Source organism: Oratosquilla oratoria, chromosome 26 (assembly GCF_046742065.1).
Source record: "Oratosquilla oratoria isolate Oo_2021 chromosome 26, ASM4674206v1, whole genome shotgun sequence".
Taxonomy (NCBI): domain Eukaryota; kingdom Metazoa; phylum Arthropoda; class Malacostraca; order Stomatopoda; family Squillidae; genus Oratosquilla; species Oratosquilla oratoria.
Window position 1 is genome coordinate 21,529,249 of NC_134802.1, and position 20,000 is coordinate 21,549,248.

The following is a 20,000-nucleotide window of genomic DNA, read 5'->3' on the forward strand; positions in this document are numbered from 1 at the left end:
TGCGCATGCACAGTCATGTATGCTTTGCGTGCCTGATCGTGTGTTCACTGGGGTGCATAGGTAAAAGCGGCTCTGGCCGAAACCATCCCCCCCCAGCCCCCTGGCTTCAGCCACCGATCTATAGCCACCTTGCCGAAGTCGTAGACAAATAAATTTTGTCTGTGACTGTCAGTGGCATGTGTTGTGTATTCTATGCCGAGCTGTTTGTAAGACATGTGTTACATGTATATAGTCCAAGCTTGTTAAGTATATGCCGTGTGATTTATAAGCTAGATATGAGTACTAGATTTGCAAAAAGGCAGATTGTAATTGGTAACCATAGATTGTGTCTGGTAGTCACAGGCGTGCTGTCTGTCAGATGCATTTTGTGTCTAATACTCATGTCCAGCCTGCCAGCCACATGCTGTGTCTGTCATCCACCTTCTGTATCTTACATGATGTGTCTGCAAGCCACATGCTATGTCTGTATCTAACACATACATACTATGTCTGCCTGCCACACGCTGTATCTACCAGCAAGATCCTGTGTCTGTCAGCCACACGCTTTGTCTACCAGACACACAGCCATTCTCATCCTTCACTTAGTGATAATCACGACCATTCACACTTCCCCATCACGATCAACCCATCATCCAATAGCCGAACCCTCACTATATGTCATGATAATCACAATCACCAATCATCCTCGGGGCTGATCACTAGTCACGATTAGAGGTTCCCCTCTGTGATGGGTAGTTCATCACTGACTCGAATCTTTCCTCCTCGTTTTATCCTCGAGGAACGAGCTGCTGTCACATAATGTGGGCTCCATGAACGCCTCCGTTAGAAGGAGCTCAAGGAAGCGATAATAACAAAGAAGCGCTTAGATTCATTTTGCAGGGGATTCTTTGGTTTTTAACCGAAACTAAAAATCCTTCAGAGGCTTTTTCGGCTTTCAATCAAAACCAAAAATTCTGAGCAGAATTCTTCGGCTTTTGACTAAAAACAGAAAATCCCAAGGTTCTTCAGCTTTCAATTCAAACTAAAAATCAGACTCGAAGTGAACTCATGGACACCCTGCAAGGAAAGAATCGGTAACTCTTTGACCACGTAAGTCCCTTCAACACGAATAAAATTGTCTGACAACGGTTAGAATAAAACATGTAAAGACGTACGTCAAGATGGAAGAAAAAGCGAAGAAGCGTTCTTGTAGCTGAGAATGATGTCCTTTCTCTCTGAAATGTCCGACCACTGGGCTGGTTTCCCTCGTGCGAGCCCTGGTTCGAGTCCCACTCGAATCTGTGCGTCCTGCTTGGACGCTGGCCTTTGCTGACTGATGGCCCCCTCCTCCTGGGACCCCGTAGCAGAGTCCCCAGTGGGAGGGACAGTCCAATTTCAGGAGGAGTCTTCGAAGAAGTCCGTCGTACGCAAGGCAAAGAAAGACAACAGGGCATTTCCGAGTCGAGACATGCTAGGAAGTAGCTGACCGGGCGGGGGGGGGGGGGATTGGTATCTTTTAATGCGTTGAAATCGCCATAAACGTCGCCAGCTTGATGTCTGATGCGGGGGAAAGGAGAAACGTCGTGCCTTTCCAAATCAGAACGCAAGGTATATAAAAAATCACGAAGAAAGAAGGAATAGAGGAAGAATTTCCGAAATCGGAAAGCCAGCATAAAGTCTGGAAAAAATTACGGAGACAGGTGAAGCAGAAGGAAGAGGACGAGAAAAACAGGTATTGTGATTTTTTTCTTCAAGAAGTAGGTTATGAGGAGAGGGTTCAGCATGATGGTGAGGGGTTGGTGAGCGTCGACGGGTTTTTCGGCGACTGAGCCCGTTTCCTCTATTCACTTCTCGAGATGGCGGAGGCTACGGCTCCGCAGCACTCCCATGGGCCTCCAGGGTGAGTTGCGATTTTGCTTTCTGTGTTAGAAGAAATAGTGAAAGAAAGGAGGAAGGAGAAAAAGAGGAGTAGGAGGAGGAGGAGAAAGGAGAATATGGAGAAGAGGAGGATGGAGGAGAAGAAAAAGAGGAAGAAGTAAAATATGAAGGAAAAGAAGACAAAGAGGAGGAATAGTAACAACAGTAGAAATAACAACAACAACATAAGACATCTAGAACAGCAACGGCATCGGCAACAGTAACAAGAACAACAAAATCAGTGATAACAACGATAACATCAGCGACAACAACGACGACGACAAGAACAACAACGGCGAGAACAACAGCAGTAACGACGACAAGAGCCCAAGCGTAAGCGTGCCACTAGTGTACTCTCGCGGCCGTTTACAACAGGTCCCATGTGGGCAGGACAACAAAAACTGGACTTGATGGAACGACCACGATCTTGTCTCTTGATCTCTAGGACGATGGCCATCTCTTTGTTTGTTTGCTTGTTTCTACCTATCTCTTTATATATCTGCTTATTCATTTGTTCTTTTTATCTGTTCATTACGTCTTAATCGTCGCCGTCACTTTGTTTATCTCTTTTAATTTTTGACGTTGTCGTTCTTATCGTCGTCATTGTCGTCAGTTGTAGTTGCTTGCTTTCTCGGTCATATGCAGCGTCAGATGAGGCAAGTCACCTCTGACTGTCCAAGCAAAGGCTAGGGTTAACTAGAAAAGTTGCATACTGCTGTGGAATCTACGTCAAGAATCTAGATGCGGAATTCTAGGTAGGGAAATGAGGTCGGTGGTGGTGGATGGGGGTGAGAGAAGGGGTGTGCGTGCTTAGGACGCCATGGCCGGAAGTGATGGTGGTATGAGGATGGTGGTGGGGAGAAGAGTTTGATGGTGAGAATGATAGAGACGATTGTGTTATGAACACCACCACCACCACCACCACTACCACCTTCCTACCACTTGACGACACACTTTATCAACTTTGTTCTGATGCTGCGGCAAGCGGTTTTATTGGATTGGCTGGAAGGATTTGCTCATTTGAAAAGGCGGCGCACTTTACGAATTTTAGTCTGGTTAACGTGAGAGGATTTTGTTCGGTTAAGGGTATGTGTGTGGGGGGGGGGGATGGGCACCGTGCCCAAGGGATTACGTGTTTCGGTTAGTGTCTTTTTATACTCTTGCTGTTGGTGTCTAACGTTGAGTTTGTGTATGCATCTCTTGTTCTTGTCTGTTAGTTTGCTTTGTTTGTTGCTGTTATTGTTGTTTGTTGTTTTCTATCATTGTTGTCGTTATTTTGTTGTCTGTCGTCGTCGTGGTCGTCGTCGTCGTTGTGGTTTTTGTAGCTGTTGGTGTTATGGGTTAACACAGGAAATTAACACGATAACCGTGATGTAGGTGTAACGGTAACGGTCGCAGGTTCGCACTTCGCCCTTATCACGTCCAGGGTCACCTCCACTTCCACCTCCTCCTCCTCCTCCTCCTCTTTCTCCGCCTCGAGCCGCATCGCATCTTCCTCACGTCGTATCACGTGACGTGACGCCTTTCCTCTTACGTCACACATCCGTCATTATGTCAGACAACCAAGACGTGTGGTATCGTGTTATGTGCTTAAACTTACGTCAAATGACGTCACGAGGTCACATTACGTCACACCCCTCCTACGTCACAGGTCAAACCACGGCGGCGTTGCGTATTATGCCATCTGACCAAGCCGACGCCACTTGACTCCACGTCATTGCGTCACGTCCAAGATGTGACGTGGAATATAACCGTCCATCAACCACGTAACTCTCCCCTTTAAACTCGTTAGTAGTGAGTACAACTTGACTGATTGATCGGAGGTTGTCGTTAGGTGATTTTATTCAACTGAAGAAAATCTTCCACACTTCTTGTCTTTCCCTTTTTAATTAAGTAGTTAATTAATCAATGAATTAATGTATTTATTTGTTTCCTTTAGTGTGTCTTCCTCTATCCGTTATCCTCTGACGGGTGCTTTGCCCCCCACTCCCCATCCACTTCCCTCCGCTTTCATTAGGCCTCTGTTCTCTCATACCCGCTCCCCTCATCCTCTCTCTCTCTCTCTCTCTCTCTCTCTCTCTCTCTCTCTCTCTCTCTCTCTCTCTCTCTCTCTCTCTCTCTCTCTCTCTCTCTCTCTCTCTCTCTCCCCCCCTCTCTCTCTCTCTCTCTCTCTCTCTCTCTCTCTCTCTCTCTCTCTCTCTCTCTCTCCCCCTCTCTCTCTCTCTCTCTCTCTCTCTCTCTCTCTCTCTCTCTCTCTCTCTCTCTCTCTCTCCCCTCTCTCTCTCTCTCTCTCTCTCTCTTCGGAGTTCAACGGCTCTTCCCAAATACCTGCGGCCCTCGATCTCACTCCCTCTCTTGCGCGCTTCCTCCTCCTCCTCCTCCTCTTCTTCCTCCTCCTCGGCGGCCGCCTTCATTCCTGACCTCTAATGCCCCGTGTGGTTCCTCCGGGGCAGAGAGGAAGAGGAAGATACGGGCGCGCGAGCGTGCGTGCGAGTGTGTGTGTGTGTGTGTGTGTGTGTGTGTGTGTGTGTGTGTGTGTGTGTGTGTGTGTGTGTGTGTGTGTGTGTGTGTGTGTGTGCATGCACATGTGTACATAGAAGGAGAGAAAGGGGAGGAGAGTAAGGAAAGGAAGAGAAAGAGAAAGAAAGAGAGAGAGAGAGAGATAGAGAGATAGAGAGAGAGAGAGAGAGAGAGAGAGAGAGAGAGAGAGAGAGAGAGAGAGAGAGAGAGAGAGAGAGAGAGAGAGAGAGAGAGAGAGGGGAGAGATGGGGAATTGGGGGTCGAGCGGAGGTTGCTGGAATCGAGAGAAAGCCTGGCTGGTCGGTCTCAGTCTGGTCGAGGTTTATTGATGAAAAGATGGGGACGCCCCGCCGACACCGCCGCCGACGCCGCCGCGCTACAAGAAGGTCATCTGAGGTCGCGCTGGGTCACCGAAGAGTATGAGGCCAAGGGGCCAAGGCGTGCGGGAGGTGTGACGATGGTGGTAGGGAGTAGGGTGGTGTTCATCGGCAACACGAAGATGCCCAGCCTGGGAAGATGCTTTCGTGAGAGGGCGTGTCGCGCCCTTGGTACGCCGGCAGCGGGTTCCCCACTGGCTGCATGTGGGCGTGAGTGAGTTCTGGGCAGCTCGTCCACTTAACTCCGCCCAGTTCCACCCACGGTACGGTTCCTAACGCCCATACTTTTTATATTATATGCCGGTTGACGAGGCAAATATCTTGGCACGGAATAGGCGATTCCAGGATTGTATTGATATTCTCATCCGGAAGTAGCGTGTATTTCTATGTATATGTGCTGAAACACACATACACACACACACACACACACACACACACACACACACACACACACACACACACACACACACACACACACACACACACACACACACACACACACTTGAACAGGTAAACGCGCATCTTATACTCAAACTAGCGCGCATGCGTGCCCGCAGGACGTATCTGCTCCGAATTTAAAGTTCTTATTTACAACATCTGACAGTATTTGGGCCTCAACGACCATTCTCGTGAACCCTGCATTGGCAACCTGCCCAGTAATCACCCCGCATCTGCAAAGAGCGTTGAGATTGTTCTTGCTAGCAAAGATTGTTTTGAGATCTTGGAATCACGCTAAGAATAGGATTGAGTTCCTCAAGTCGAGAGACAGTTAGATCTATAAAGAGTATAAGTGCTAATATGGCCTGGAAAAAGTGTAAATAGTGTTTGGAGTTATCAGATTAAAGAGTGTTAGTACTCTTCAATGTTACTTATGGAGTTAAGGTTCTTTAAGGCTTCAAAGGGATTTAGGGCTGATCTGGGTTAAGAGATGTGCTTGGGCATTTTGGTTGATTGAAGATACAAAGGTTATAACGGAATCTCAGAGTTACCAAGAATATCAAAGCTTCTCAGGCCCACAAAAGACCTAGGGAGTTCGGGATTCTTTTTGAGATTTAATTAATTTAAGCGACAAAGAGTGCAAGGGCTCTTTAGGAGTATAAAGAGTGGTGAAGGCCGCCTGCCCCCCTTAGGGCTACAAAGAGTATTAAAGCTCCCCGGGCTTACAGAGAGTGTCCGGGGTTCTCCTCCCCACCTCAGGCGGTGCGGCAACAAGACAAAAGACGAGCAGTTGTCTGACACCCCCACGCCCCCCTCCCCCTCCCCCTCAGAGAATACACGGTACAAGGGAATGAGGCGGTGGGGGGGGATAATGGTGAGTACATGGAGGAATGCAGAGTACATGTAGAGTGGTACGGTTGTCACAATATATATATATATATATATATATATATATATATATATGTATATATATATATATATATGTATATATATGTATATATATATATATATATATATGTGTGTGTGTGTGCGTGTGTGTGTATGTGCGTGTGTGTATAGTATGGATATTTGTGTGTATAGATATTTAGCTGGAGCCTCCATTGCTAAGGTGTGCTTGTTTTTCGTTATAAACCTAGCGACAACACGCATGACAGATAAACAGACAGGCAGACAGGATGAGGTGGACAGACAGGTAGACAGATTGACGGTGTAGGGAAGCGGTATTATGTGTCGCCTTTTTTTTTTTTTTTGTCTTTTGTCTGTTTTTTGTCTTTTTTCTCAAGTCGAGCAGCCACTTGGAGTGAACGACCCTCAGCCCACGTTCATGTGAAGGTCATTCGCGTGCGAAACGTTACGTTCAGTGAACGGCGCACGTATGAACGTTCGTACGTACGTTCTTCGAGGGGAGGGGAGGGGAGGGGATGGGATGGGGTTTGTTGTTTTCGACTGCGGAAGTGGGCAGAAGTATCTCTTCTTGGTCTCATTTTTTTTCTCATTTTCTCTCTCTCGCGCACGTCTCTCTCTCTCTCTCTCTCTCTCTCTCTCTCTCTCTCTCTCTCTCTCTCTCTCTCTCTCTCCTTCCCCCTCCCCACGGTCTTCCTCTTTCTCCAATAGGGCAATTTCAAGCCTTGGCTCCATGATTTCCTTTTTGGGTAATTGGCTACTGCCCCCCCTCCCCCAAACCTTCCCCGTCTCCCCTCTCCTCCCTTTCTCCCCTTCCACAGATAGGTTTGAGGCCGAGAGGGCGAGATCACGATCTTAGGGTCGACTGGGGGTGGATGGGTAGCAGAGAGGCTTTTTTTTTTTTTAATTCTGGAAAGGGTTTCTGATGAAGCCCATTTTGGTCATAATCAGTTCGTTAGTCTCTTTTTATAAACTACTCTGTGAAGTCGCCCCTTCCACACTCACATCCACCCACACCCGCATCCACCCACACTACGCACACACACACACACACACACACACACACACACACACACACACACACACACACACACACACACACACACACACACACACACACACACACACAGACACATACATACACACACATATATAAATAATATATATATATATATACATATATATATATATATGTATATATATATATATATACATATGTATGTATATATATGTATATATGTGTGTGTGTATGTACATATGTATATTGCTATGTTCCAAGGAGGTGTATACAACTGGTAAAGTCTTGTGACCTCTTCCGAACGCCATCTATCAGAGAAAATTTGTAACTGCGGTCCTTCTTTTGGATTCACGATTCTTTGAATTTCAGAGGAGGAAGGGGAGGGAGCCGAGTTTAGGAACTGATCATACGTGTCAGGGACTGATGTCAGGAAGCGGGGAGTTTGTGGTATGTATAACGTGTTTTTACATGTTTATGATCTGCACTTGGGCGGGGTATTTTTTTTTTATTAAAGTTTTTATCTAATTTCCTAAGATTTGCCATGACTATCAGATATTTTCTTATGTTTTTCCTCCTCCTCCTCCTCCTCCTCCTCATCCTCCTCCTCATCCTCTGTCTTCTCCTCCTTCTTCTGCTACTCTCCCTTCTCTCCTTTATTATGGTAACATGTTTTATGGATTTTTTCTGACTAAAGACAGTTGATGGTGCGTGACCTCCCTCCAGAAAGAGATGCGAATAATAAAAAAAAAAGAATTATTAAATATAATTCAGACACAAGTCGATATTCCCTCACTGGGACTGATGTCGGGTGACATCGACAACCTCTGGCCGTCTATTGGGTGGGCGGGGCTAGTCGTATGGTCGACGTGACGTCAAGTCGTCGCCGCAGTGGTACTTGTCTCTTGTCTCTCTCCCTTCCACCTTCTCCTTCTCCCTTGCCACTCCCCTCCTCTTCAACCTTCCCCCTTTGCCGTGATTACAAGAACGTGCAGAACTATTTTATTGGTCCTCGACGTTGGAGCACTAGCGGGACCTGCCCCTCGGGTGTTTTGGAGGTGTGGATGAAGTAGAGGGGGATAGGGCGGAGGAGGCGGGGGGGGGGAGTGAGGGACCAATAGTTGTGGCTTTGATAGTATTGTATGTAGTGACAATGTTATTAATCTGTTACGAAAATATCTGCTTACCTTATATATACCTATATATCTACTGTATATCTATCTATCTAGTTACCTAGCTATCTATTTATCTATTTATCTATCTATCTGTCTGTCTATCTGTCTATCTATCTATCTATCTGTCTATCTACTTATATATATATATATATGTGTATTTTATATATATATATATATATATATATTTATATATATATATATATATATAGCTATATATACATCTATATATAATATGTATATGGGCGTGTGCTTCACAATGATGCAAGGTAAGTAAATTGTTTATAGCAACACTAGTCATAATAGTGTAAATAACAACATTCAATAAATAAAGATGATAAATAATGATATCAATTATAATGATAATAATAACTGATCTAGTTTAATGTAACGAACTCCCCCTCTCAGAGAGAGAGAGAGAGAGAGAGAGAGAGAGAGAGAGAGAGAGAGAGAGAGAGAGAGAGAGAGAGAGAGAGAGAGAGAGAGAGAGAGAGAGAGAGAGAGAGAGAGAGAGAGAGAGAGAGAGAGAGAGAGAGAGAGAGAGAGAGAGAGAGAGAGAGAGAGAGAGAGAGAGAGAGAGAGAGAGAGAGAGAGAGAGAGAGAGAGAGAGAGCGAGCTAGGACTGGGGGTCTTGACTTAAGGACCCGACGTAGCTCCCGTGATTGCAGATTACTGAAGCCGTTATGCCATTTATTACGTCATTTATTACGTCAGAGGTGTGGTTTGCGTCATCAAGTGAGGGAAATGGGGATGAAATTGTTATGTTGGTCTCTGGAGTGCCGCTGCCCCCAGGGTCTGATGTGTATATACATACATACATACATACATACATACATACATACATACATACATACATACATACATATATATACATATATATATATATATATACATATACATAATATGCATATATATATATATATATATATATATATATACATGTGTGTGTGTGTGTGTAAATACACTGTATACATGATACGCTGTGACAACAAATTCTACAGCAGATCTGATTTAATTCGGTCGGTTAAGAGTCTGAAGAGATTAAAACCCCCTTGAGAGCCACAGACAACTTCACTCAAATGGTTGGAGGAGATCAAAGCCTTGACTCCGCCATTAGCCGAACGAAATCATTCCCCGGCGGCCAAAATAAAATATGTAAAGTGTGCCTGCCACTGCGTTGGTCCTGGTTGACGCCGTGCTGGACGTTGTGCCAGGGGGTGGGGGGGGGGCAAGCGTTCAGGGAGGCTCGGGGCAAAGGGCCGCTGGATCGGAAGGGAGGCCAGGTAGGAAATAACCGTAAACGGGAGAAAGGAGAGAAAGAGAGAAGAAAGAAAATAGCAAAAGAGAAAAAAAAAAAAAAAAAGTGAGGGAGGACGGGGGAAGGGGCCAAGTGTGACCTTCTTTTGTTTCGGCGTCGTCAACTGAATGAAAAGGCAAGCGACAAAAGAGTAGGAGGAGGAGGAGGAGGGGGAGGAGGAGGGGAGGAAGTGAGGAAAGAAGAGGTCAGAAATATAAATAAAAAGTCTTCCATCCCCGCGAAGTAAGGTTTGACGAAGGCGACGACGGAGGAAGAGGAGGAGGAGGAGGAGGAGAGGAGGAGGAGGAGGAGGAAGCAAAGGAATAAGAGGACAGAAATGTAAATAAGAAGGAGTTTCATTCCAGCGAAAGAAGGAATCCTTGCGACGACGACGACGACGACGACGAAGGCGACGACGACGACGACGACCCTGCGAGCGAGATTCCCGCCAAAATGGAAGTGACGCCGCGGTTCGTGACGGCGCGGACGCCAGCCGAAGCGCGGGACTTGGAGAGTAACGGCCGAGGAAGCCGCATTTTGGGTCCCGTTGGCTTCCTGGCAGGGAGGGGGGGGGAGGGGAAGGGAGGGAGAGGGGAGGGGAGGGCAGGGAAGGGAAGGGAGGCATGGGCAGTAAAGTTGCCTTTTTTCTCCCTTGATCGTAACTCCCCTTCCTGTTCCTGGCAAAGGGAAGGTTGGGGGTTACGGGGGTTGTCGTGGGTGGGGAGAGATGCTGTTCTTCTGCTCTTCTCGTGATTCGGAAAGTGCATTCGAGCTTGCAAAGAAAACGACATTTGTTGTTTTGGTTAGAAAAAAGACTGACGCGAGCACACACGCGCACGCACGCACGCACGCATACACACGCACGAACGGACGGACAGACACGCGCGCACACACACACACACACACACACACACACACACACACACACACACACACACACACACACACACACACTCACACACACACACACACACACATACACACATACACATACACACACACACAATCTTGATTATTTCTTGTGTTTTATCTTTTATTTTATATATTTATATATGAATATATACTGTACTTATTTACCTTTTCCTGTCTTTGAACACTTGATCATTCGAAGAGTTTTCTTGCGGTAATTTTCTGAAGGAACTCTATTTTGTTTCATGATGAGTGGTGTATATATATTTTTCACTTTTTTGTCATTCTGTTGTTATTTTCCATTTCTTTTTCCTTCTTTCTCCGTTTTTGGAATGAGAGTCATTACGTCACCAGCTCATTCTTTCCATTTCTTTGAAAAGAAAAATATCTTTTGTAGAAATTTATTCTTTTACATTACGGAAACCGTCCTCATTATTGTGGAATGTGTTTTCCAACATACTGTAAACTGCCTCTGTCATCATTCCTTCCTTCCTTCCTGCTTCCTCCTTGGAATCACCATCATGTTAATGGTTCGTCATACAAAAGTTTTTTATATTTCCTCATATGAAATATTTCTCAGCATGTTTTGCTTTCATGCAATTCTTTTTTTTTATTTTCTCTGTTTTATTTTACTTGTTTCTTCCGCTCCTTTTTTTTATTTAGTTCTCTTTTATGTCACTGGTCGATCCAATAATTTTTTTTAACATTTCTTTGTATGAAATGTCTCATAACTTTGTTTTCTTTTCATACATTGATTTGTATTATATTTCTTTTTCTCTTATTTGTTCATTCGTACTCTCATCTCCTTCTTTTTGTTTCTTTTTTTTCTTAGACATGACGTCGCATTGTTTCCCAACCACGAAACATCTCATGCAAATTTATTAACTGTCTTCTTGTGTGTTATTTGAAATTCTCTACGCTGTTTTGGTGTTCACATTTTCCTTTTCATTCTTCTTACTCCACCCTTCTTTCTTCCGTCTCAGAAATGATATCATTTCGTTTGCGGTTTGATTGACTGAGTCTTTTTATTTTTTTCAGAAATGTATTACGTAAAATTGGTAGAACCCTTCTATTAAGTTATTTGGAATTTGCGATGCCTGTTTTTTTTTGTCTCTTAATCTCTTCCTGCTTTATAACATCGTGTTTTGTTCTTCCTTCTTTCTTATTTATTCTCGGAATAGTTGTCATATCATTCGTTTGTCAACTGAGAGGGTTCTTGCTAGGCGAAATGTCGCATTCAAACATAACTATTTTTTCTCTTATGACATTTTAATACTAATCTACTATTCTCTTCCGCATATTTCGTTTATTTTTTCTTGATCTATTTCCTCTTTTTATTTATTGATTTATCTATTTTTCCTGATGTCATACCGTTTGTTGATTGACAGAACGCGTCTTGCCCAAAGCGTATGAAAAGGCTTATCGTTGCCACGGCGTCATTTAATCACGTTCCCAGAGCCATTTCCGATTCTTTTGTGCTCGTTCAGGGGCCCCGGCCGTCTTTGGGTACGAGCGAAGTGCCTCAGGGACCCGTCTTCGGGCCACTTCCTTCGCGATCAACGTTTTTTCACCCCCTCTCCCTCATCCACCTTCCCTCCGTATTTCTTTTCCTCCCCCTTCTACACACGTACACATGCGTACACACACACACACACACACACACACACACACACACACACACACACACACACACACACACACACACACACACACACACACACACACACACACACACTCACATGGTTACCTTTCTTAAGAGGTTCCCTTGGTTGTATCTCTTTTGAAATGACTCTGTCGTTAACCTTAGTTGACCTCTCCCCCTCCATCTTACCCCCTTCCTCCTTCTATCCTTCCTCTACTACCCCACTCTCCCCCATCTTCTTTGCTTTCGTTTCATCCATCTAAACATCCATCCAAACAGCCGTAAATCCATAGCTTTAATAACTACAAATTGGCATTAACGATACGTTGAAAAGAACTAGTATTGTTTATGTAATTTTGTAATTGTTTTGCTATTGTTATTGTTATTGTTTTTATTATTGATATTATTGCCATTGTTATTGACATTGTTATTATCATTATTGTTATAAATATCATAATTGTTAGTGCTGATAATTTTTATTTTGATTGTCATTATTAACACTATTGTTATTGTTTATATTGAAACTGGTATTGGTATCGTTACTGCTATCATTACCATCGAAAATGGAAACCAAAATAATGATGACTTTATAAGAGTAAAAGCGACGGTTGTGATGATGACTGCGATGATGATCCACGTAATAATGATAATGATGATGGAGATGATGGAGACGGTCGTTGCGTCGCCTCGTCGCCGCTTACGAGCCGTCATATAAAGGCGACCGCAGACACATTCGCGTGTAACGGTGGGGGAAGAAGGGAGGAAGGAAAGAAGACCTCTGAGAGGGTCACCAGTGAGTCTCCGCCCTTGCCCCCCAACAGGGACCGAGGAGGAATAGGTTAGAAGGGAAGAAGACGGTGGAGGAGGACAAGGAGGAAAAGGAAGAGAAACAATAGCATAAAATGGGGAGGGAGAGGAGGAATAGGAATAGGAGGAGGAGGAGGAGGAGGGAGAGGAGGAATAGGAATAGGAAGAGGAGGAGGAGGGAGAGGAAGCAAGTGGGAGGAGGGAGAGGAAGCAAGTGGGAGGAGGGAGAGGGAGAGGACAGTAAGCAAATGAGACTGTGGGAGAATCTTTAGCTCTCCACAAGTAGCGTGTATGCCCTAAATGCGACCATTGTGCACTTGGGCCCCAATTCATTTGGAAAACAAAAAACATTTTATAACGTCATTTTGTGACGTCATGGTCTCTAGTCTATGGGGACAATGGTGAGGCCATAAATGATGTCAGTGAAGTGTCATACATGGTTTTGGTTACTTGATTACCGAAATCCCGTACTCCTGCTTTACCTCCTTCTTCCACCACTTCTCTTCCCTTCCACTCCTGTCTCCATGCCTCCTCGCCTCCTGTTTACAGTCCTGTAACTTCTTCTTCTCTACATATATTCTCCTTTCATGGTATTGGATTTCACTAATCTCCTGTCAAAAGGTCCAATTATAAAATGCCACCATAATATATATATACATATATATATATATATATATACATATATATATATATATATATATATATATATGTGTGTGTGTGTGTGTGTGTGTGTGTGTGTGTGTGTGTGTGTGTGTGTGTGTGTATGTATGAATGTATATATGTATTTGTGTGTGTGTGTGTGTGTGTGTGTGTGTGTGTGTGTGTGTGTGTGTGTGTATGCATAACTGGTCGCGCGCACACACGCACACCCCTCTCCCATCCCTAACCTGTGGTTACACTCACTCTCCCTTAACTCGCGCAAACTTGGATGACTTTCTCCGCACTTTCTAATTAATAATTTTCACTTCACTTTCGCTTGAAGACTTCGGGCTCAAATTTTCCCTCCTTTGGGGTTCTTGGAGGATGAAGAATTTATGAAAAATAGTGGTCGCATTTTTTGTGTCATGGACACGCACACACACACACACACACACACACACACACACACACACACACACACACACACACACACACACACACACACACACACACACACACACACACACACACACACACACACACACACACACACACACACACACACACACACACACACACACATACATACATACATACACACACACACACACACACGCACGCACTTCTGCGCCTCCTGTTCTTTCATGAATTTTCTTGACGATCCTGGAAGTGCCCGGATCCTCCCGAACAAGTTAGTGCGGATTCATTACGGCGAAACGGTTAATAATCTCATGTCCCCGCTGGCCCGACAGACGCACCCAATCGCGTAATAGTTGTACTTGTGCGAATCATGCTTAGCGATTATTGTATGCGATTTTAATAATATCTGTACACAATGTATGTGTATATGTATGTATATTTACATGTATGAATGTGGACACAGAATGTCATATATATATATATATATATATATATATATATATATATATATATATATATATATATATATATATATATATATTCTTCCTCTATGACAATGGGAAGAGAGTGGCTTTGTACGAGTATATGATGTCACTAAAGCCGCAAAACACGTTTTTACTCGCCATCTAGTAAGGGTGAGTGGATGTGGGTGGGTGTGCGGGACACTCGCACCTCAGTGACGGGTGCGAGTGCGCATGCGTCAGATCCTCTTCCTTCTCCTCCTCCTTCTCCTCCTCCCCCTCCTCCTCCTCCTCTCCGAGCGACCTTGCCATTGAACTTGGTGGAGTGTTGAGGCAGATGGCCGTCTCCGTCATCGTCACGGCCAGCATCGCTTGCAGCACCCTCCTCCTCCTCTTCCTCCTCCTCCTCCTCCTCTTCTGTCTTCTCCCCCAGTTCCTCCTCCTTTTTCTCCTTCTCTGCCTCCTCCTTATCTTCCTTCCCTTCCTCCTCCTATTCCAGCCTCCTTCATCCATCACGTGCACCTCACACTTCCTTATCTTTCACCCTCCTCCTCCCCTTCCTTCTTCTCTTTCGTCTCCTTTTACCGTCTTTTACCCTTTACTTTTACCCCTTTACTTCCTCATTCCCGCCCTACTCCTCCTTATCCTCTTCCTCACTGACCTCACCCTTCGAAACCCTTCATCCCTACACCCCCTTTCCCCCCCATTCCCAGGTCCTCTCCTCTTCAATTTTATGTTCATCGTGATCTCCCCCTCCTTTGTAGTTACCCAACCTCACCCTTACTTTGCCCGACCCTCCTCATTTCCTTGACCCTTAATTTTCGTGGGCTCCTCATCCCCTTGACCTTCGTCCACACCTACAGGACCGCCTGCCAAACCCTTTGGAACTTTTGTCTGGCCCTTGACCCTCACCTTCCCTCGAGCGTCCCTAAGTTCTCCTTCGGATCTTCCTTGAACTCTGTCTAACCCGTCGAATACCTGGCCGCGAGGTTCCTCGTCTACCTCACCGCAGTCAATGGGTCTTCCACGAAGTTTGTTATTCTAGTGGCTGCTTAATTAATAGATGAAGAAGGCTGAGGTCCCTATCCACCACACTAACTCTCTCTCTTTCTCTCTCTCTCTCTCTTTTTCTTTCACTCTCTCTCTCCTCTTTTTCTCTTTTTTCCTCTCTCTCTCACCCCCCTCTCTCTCTCTCGCTTTTTCATACACCCCTGCAGTGAACTGGAGTAAAACCCTCGTTAAATTGATTATGTTTGGTATTCTCTGCTTCCTGTGCACGCCCGGGTGGCTGACCCCTCTCCACACAGAGCATCTAGAGAGTTAAAAAACAAAAAACAAAAACAATTACGATTTGAGCTGAACGAAGAAAACCATTAGGGCGTGTAATGGACTTGATCTTGTAACACTCGTCTGTGTGGCTAGAATGTTTTTTTTAATTTTATTTGTGGTGAGACTGAATAAAAATGAAAAATTGTTGGAAAAAATACAAACGTCGACATAGAATGAAGAAATTTTTGGATTCCGGTGAAATTTAAGAATAAGAAAAAACATATCAGAAACATTTGTGAGGAAAATTTCGTCAAGATATAGAAAACGGAATAGCAGGTGAATTCAGGAGTGCACACTTGCACGCTCTCACACACACGAACAGTGCGCGCACGCACGCACGCATCGTCACACGCACGACACGAATGGGCGTGTCGGAAATAAGCCACAGGAATGTGTGTCAGGTGGACAACAAAAATAGGTATAGACTCACGCGCCTTTGAAATTGTTTACTAGATTACTTTAACTACTCTAGTTACTTTAACTACTTGTGAGGTTATTCCAGGGTGCTGTTGGTTTCCATTGGTCGAGTAAGATCAGTAGTTGGAATGAAGGCATGAGGACGGTGAGGTCGGGGGTTGGGTCTGTTAGTGGACTAACTGGTGAGTGGCGAATCTAACACGCTCCGTCATGATTCTAACAACCATTTGGTCCACAACGAGACCGAATTACAAATAAATAAATAAAAAAAAATATAACAGATGAGAATGATAATAGGTGATAATAATGATAATAATGATATTGGCATTAGTAATAGTAATGGTATTAACAATAATATAATAGCAATAACAACAACAACAACAACAACAATGACAATTGTAATAATAATAATAATAATAATAATAATGATAATGATAATAATAACTAATAATAACAATAATAATAACAATAATAACAACAACAATAATAATAATAATAATAATAATAATAATAAATAATAAAAATAATGATAAAAAGATAAAGGGTTTCTTGCACTTGCTTATTCTCGTGGTTTCGGGTTGTTGCGTTGAAGAAAAGTTGAGCGATCTCGCGATCTCCTCACGCTGAACTGCGGCCGATGACGACACCTTCAAGCGTGAGTGCCCCGGTTCGAGTCCTTGCAACCCTTGCAATGGGTGTCTGGAAATTCCCCTGACCCCCACCCGGAGCAGAGACGATCTCTCGTCTCCACCATCTTTCCCTCCCGGAAGAGAATCCTCATCTTCCTTCCCTCCTCCAATTCTACGGAATTATCACCCTTTCTTCCTACTCCTCCTCACTCCACATACACACAGAGTCACCCCCTCTCCGGAATGAAGATCCTCTCTCTTATCCAGCAACCTGAAGTTGCAGTGTAACACGCTCGGGGGGTCAATTGTCCAGCAGTTCCGGTCCTCGTCGGTCAGAGCTGGAGATTACCGGTTCTTGCCAATTGTGCGCTCTCGTCCTGTCATGGAGGTTGCTCGTGTGATCGGCAACCAAGATGCATTCTATCTAGTGTAGAACGCGCGCGCGCACACGCACACGCACACGCACACGCACACGCACACGCACACGCACACGCACACGCACACACACACACACACACACACACATGCATACACCGTCTCATTCCCTCTCCTTTCCACTCCCTCCTCTCCCCCCCTCTCCCTCCCTCTCCCGCTCTCCCTCGCTCTCCCTCCCTCTCCCCCACTCCAATAACGTCTGTTTATAACTTGAAAACTTAACGACTTCCCCCGGTCTCCCTCCCCCTCTCCCCCGTTCTCTCTCCCCCCCCCCCCCTGTTGCTGCTGCCAAGTAATGACAAGAGCATTCCTGGTCTGCGGGGACCGTGATGGGCCACTTCCTTATTGCTTGATTGCCTCCCTTCTTGATCGCCGCCAAAACTGTAAAAGCACGATCGCCCTTTATTATTTACTCTTAATCACATTTTAATTCTTTTTGTCGCTCCTCGTCGACAACTAGTGAGTCTTTTTATGTGATCTTTTTCTATCGTGTTATTTTGTTGTCATTAATTCTATTTGGTTCTCTCTCGTTTTTTTCTTTTGGACTTTTTTTTTCGCTCTACTTTTCTTCTGTAATTTCTTTTTCTTTTTGTTTCTACATACTTATTTTAAATGCACTACAACGACCTGAACATCTAGGGTGTCTTAGAGGGCAACGAATCAGTAAAGAAAGAGGAGGAAAAGGGAAATTGAACAGGAAGAGTAAGAGGGAGGAAGACGAGGAGGAGGCAGAAGAGAAGGAAGAGGTTGCGGAGGAGGAAGACTAAGGAAATGTTGATGGAGGGTGGGTAGGGAGTGGAAGAGGAGGGGGAGGAGGAGGAGGAGGAGGAGGAGGCGGAGGAGGAGGGAGGACGGAAGGAAAAGTGATGAATGACATAACGCTGAAATGTGATGATGAGCAAAAGTGGTAGGTCATGTTTTTCTTTTCTTTTTATTTTGTTGTATATGTGTGTCTCTTTGTGTGCGTATATGCGTGTGCTCATGTATATGCACGTGTTTATATTTGTGTGTATGTCTATGTACAACATATATGTGTGTGCGCACTGCATATTTTTCTGTGCATGTGTGTGTGTGTGTGTGTGTGTGTGTGTGTGTGTGTGTGTGTGTGTGTGTGTATGTGTATGTTTGTGTATGTGTGTGTTTGTGTGTGTGTGTGTGTGTGCGTGTGTGCGTGTGTGTGTACGTGCGCACGCGTGTGCGCATAGGTATGTAGTATTTCTTAAATCATCATTTATGTAAACAAATTTCTTTGGCATTTTCCTTGTCCACGGTGTAGCAATATGTAACCAGTGTTCATATGTGATTCTTTCGTATATACGTACATACTGGACATACATACATACATACATACATACATACATACATACATACATACATACATACATACATACATACATACATACATACATACATACATACATACATACATACATACATACATACATACATACATACAAGCATACATACATGCCTACACACATACATACATGCATACATACATATATACATACATACATACATATACATATACATATACATATACATATACATAAATATATGTATATATATGTGTATACATATATATACATACATACATGAATACATATACATATACATAAATATATATGTATATATATATATATATATACATATATATATATATATATACATATTATATATATATATAAATTATATATACATATTATATATATATATATATATATATGTATGTGTGTGTGTGTGTGTATGTTTCTATGTCGTATGTAGAGCACAAGCGTGTGTATTAATTCAGTTGCGGAAACAAGTTTTATGACATTTCGGAAGTGTTTCCGTATTTCGTAATGGATCTACAAAAGTGGATCTTTCTGTTTACTTGTGTCACTATTGTTATTATCATTTCTTTTTAATAGAAAATATTTCAGTGCTAAAAATGCTAGTAAAGTGTAGAAGAACGTTTTTATCCAATTGCATGTGTAGATTTTCTTCCTTTCTGCGCGATTTTAACTTGGTAATTAGAGCGAATCAGTGATAGGAAGAAGTTTCAATCAAAAGAGAATGAACGACAAAAAAGGTAATATAGAGGAAAGCAAAATAAAATAAAATTAAACGAAATGAAATTAGAACAAAGTAGAATAAAAATAATTTAATAGGAAGTAAAAAAAAAATAAATGAAGTAAAATAAAACGATAATTATCCCGTGTGTGTAAACCCTAACGTGTTTCACAACGTGAGGTATGGGCTCAAAGGTCGCCGCGCTCTTTCCAGTTTCGGTAGTTAGGAACCAGGAATGCCGCATGCCATGACATCATGTTCTAAGTATGACGTCATATACTTCGAGTTCTTCGTTTCTAACCGTCGGTGCCCGATGGTCCCTTGAGGGGACCATAGGTACCTCAGCGAAGGTCCTTGTCTTCGGAAACCGATGTGGTCCTCACCCGTCCGGCAAATGTTCCTGCGAGAGTTTCGACGAGTTTCGTAAACTTTTCGACAATTTTGTCTACGTTTTGACGAGATCAGTTCATTTTTGGCGAGTTACATATACATTTCGACGAATTTTATCCACGTCACGACGAGATTTATTTCTGATTCAACGAGTTTATTCACATTTCGATGAGATTTATCCACCTTCCAACGAGTCCCTGCCACCTTTCGACGAGTTTTATCTTGAATTCGACGAATTGTTTTAGCTTGTCT

General features: G+C 43.8%; 1 protein-coding gene across 4 annotated transcripts in view; it reads right to left on the reverse strand.

Moving 5' to 3' along the window:
* The window catches only part of LOC143039410 (uncharacterized), a 148,798-nt gene that overhangs the window by 39,280 nt on the left and 89,518 nt on the right, over window positions 1-20,000 (reverse strand). The window contains exon 1 of one of the 4 annotated variants that reach the window (XM_076209409.1): window positions 1,155-1,294. The exons of the other annotated variants lie outside the window; for them this stretch is intronic. The gene's annotated coding sequence lies outside the window, so the exon portion shown is untranslated. Of the gene's footprint in view, window positions 1-1,154; window positions 1,295-20,000 lie in introns of those variants that run through there. 4 annotated transcript variants of the gene reach the window in all.